The sequence below is a fragment of the Cupressus sempervirens genome, chromosome 5 (assembly GCF_028749045.1).
Source record: "Cupressus sempervirens isolate cs-2001-9-10 chromosome 5, ASM2874904v1, whole genome shotgun sequence".
In the NCBI taxonomy this organism is placed as follows: Eukaryota; Viridiplantae; Streptophyta; class Pinopsida; order Cupressales; family Cupressaceae; genus Cupressus; species Cupressus sempervirens.
The window spans coordinates 813852674-813855691 of record NC_143122.1 but is presented as its reverse complement, the minus strand read 5'-3'; the positions used below and the strand labels follow the sequence as shown (position 1 = coordinate 813855691).

At 28.7% G+C, this 3018-nt stretch overlaps 1 pseudogene; it reads right to left on the bottom strand.

The window, feature by feature from the left end:
• Positions 1 to 2010: 2010 nt before the first annotated feature.
• Positions 2011 to 2815, bottom strand: LOC149558390 (uncharacterized; annotated as a pseudogene).
• Positions 2816 to 3018: the final 203 nt, after the last annotated feature.

Genomic DNA, 3018 nt, shown 5'->3' with positions numbered 1-3018 from the left:
ATATAATTTAATATATTTTTATCATATGGTCCACAATTAATCATATTTAAATTTAATTATACTTTCACATTATGCAAGATCTAGATTTAACTGTTTTTAATTTATGAAAAAGATTTTATTATAATTGTTATGATACAATTAATTTTATTAGCATATGCATTTAAACAAGACAAATAATTTTGTTTTCAAGTACTTTTTGACTTGATGTATGGGTATGTCTACTTGACAATTTAAATATATTTTACTTAATTTAAAAATAAATAGTACAAACTTATTCCTTAACATTGATAAACAAGAGATGTTTTACATCAAGTCAAAAAATAATTTTAAAAAAATTAAGTATTTAACAATTATAATTAAATACATCTATGTTTTTGATAAAGAAAAATAGGTTTTACAGGGATCTTGAAACCTGAGAGTTTTTACATAATATCTAAAATAATAATTTAAAATAAAGTCCAACCCCTATGCATCTGCCTATAAAATGTCTAAACCAAAAGACAGGCCCATGACCAAGAAACAAAATCCTACTACCCTAGACAAGGACAAAACAAAAATAAGAACTCTTACTATTAGTTCTCCCTATCTAGAACCTGTAGAGTTTTTGCAGCTTCGTTGGCACATTAAATACATCTATGTTAGTACTATAGTTTTTTTTAATACAAATGTGGTGATAATTTATTGAAGCAAGAAGAAAAACAAAGTAGACAAATCAAATGACATTTTTAACATTCACTAATTGGTCTAACTATTAGGGAAAATCCAAAGAGAATTCATTTCTGTTCCCTAGCATCATAAAATTTTGAAATACTTTTAAATACTACACCCCCTACAACTATGAATGTGAACTTCCATAATGATAATTGCAAAACACTTGGATACAATTTGCAACCCTCCAATGAGACCTAAGAGACATGCATAATTTTTGTATGCTTTAAATGAAAATCATGTAACATGTTTAAGGGCTCAGTTTAGACATGAGATGAGAAACCACCTAGAAATGGAGTTGACGGACACTAAAATGATGATTGCAAGTGGACTTTGGTGTTGTTTGACCATTGATAGGTCATAAATAAAAGTGTGGGTTTGGCACAATACCTAGGAAGTTGATCCATTTGATGTCATGATAGGGTGTTCTTACAAAACAAAGGTTAAAAAGATGAGTTCCTAATGAGTTTTCATTAGGGTCTATTTTCCCTCCTCAACATAAAAATGTGATGTTTATTACAAAAATTGTAATATTAATGGGTTATTGTTAGCATTATATAATATTACCAAATCTGATTTTTTTTAAACTAGTGGATGACTATCGATTTCATATTAGATTGATATTCTTCCTATGGCACTGTTTGTTGTGTGCCAAGGTTTTTAGAAGTGTCTTTTCGTAGCAAGCAACTATGGTATTAGCTCACTATGTTTCAACATTTTCTAAATATAATCGGTTGAGTGATAGCACTATAATTTCAATTTGCAAGAAAGTAACAAATTTTTAAGGCATAGATGATTTCCATTTCTATTTGAGTTTGATGCATCATGTTTGGCAGTTAGCTAATAATGATGTATTGATGGGAAAAAAAACTTCATTCATGAGTAATAAAAGTTATAAAAAGTTAAAATAATGTATTAATATGATAAAAAAATCATTTATTAGTCATTTAGTCATTTATTTAGGTGACTAATTATTAGTGACCAATAGTGTAGTCATTTCTTTGATAATTTATTTAGCCACTTATCTTTGTCTAACCTTGCAATTTTACCCAATGACCAAACTAGTAATTTATTTAGTCACTTAAACTTATAAATTGCAAATAATTATTAGAATTTCATTACTTTTAGTCACATGACTAAAAGATTTAGCCCTGTGACTATACATTTTAGTCATGTGGTTATTTATTGGCCAAAATTCTAATAGTGAATGTGAATAAGAGAGAATTTTATACTGGTGGACAAAGTGAACCTTGATAAGTTGGTAAGGTTGGTGAATGAAGATTTCATGGAAGGTTTGTGTCTTCATACCTTCATAACTAATGGATTTAGAAGACCAATGTTCCTATACACAAAATAAATTATGATGACATTGAAAAAAAAAACCATTATGATATCAATAAGATCTAAAATATTGCATTCACGCTTCAAAGATATCCTCTTGTGGAGAATATCATTTGACTTGATCATCACAACTACTATCTAGAATGTAACAAAGAAGCCTTTTAAATGTTGTTAAATGAAGACTATCAACAAAAGAAATGGCAATATCTTCTCAATATATCTAGAAAGTTGTTGAATATCATATCTCTTATATTAGTATCCCTTCTATTTACATTTTTAATATTATTATTCTCATTGACATCTATCTTTTCATTGTTAGGAACAAAATTTATTGTCAATAGTGTAAGTGATCAAGATGAGCCTGCACTTCCTCTACCAGTAATATCAACATTTTATATGCCTTAAAAAGGTGCTAAAGAATCCTATATATGAATATTATTACTACCTTTAACTATATCTATTTCTTCAGCATAGATACAACTACCCCTAACATCATATGATCTTTCTCCACTCCTCTAAATATCCCAAAACACACCTCAGCAACTCTACCATTATATTCCCTATCCCTAAAGTAACCACGTATAGATGTCAACCAACTTGTAACCTCACTATTATGGTGATGAGATTAACCTCTCAAAAGCCTTGAATACTTCAAAAAATAAGACAATGGTTCCTAAATTAGAATTGTAGTAGAAAAAAATCAGCATGCGCTTCCCATAACATTGCTCCTAAATCCTCCTTTAGTATTCCCTCTAGATGTTTCCATAATTCAACCAAAATATATAACTCTGAAAGCCAAAGAAATATATTAGTACCATCCAAGATTAAAGAACTTCTTGAAGAAAATGCCAGACTCAATGCAAAGTTGCTAAGAAAATATTTTAGTTAAAATATTTTAAATTCTTTAATGGGTAGTTTACACGCTGGTGCTACCAAGTCAAATTTGAACTCTAGAAAAGTTAGTATTGT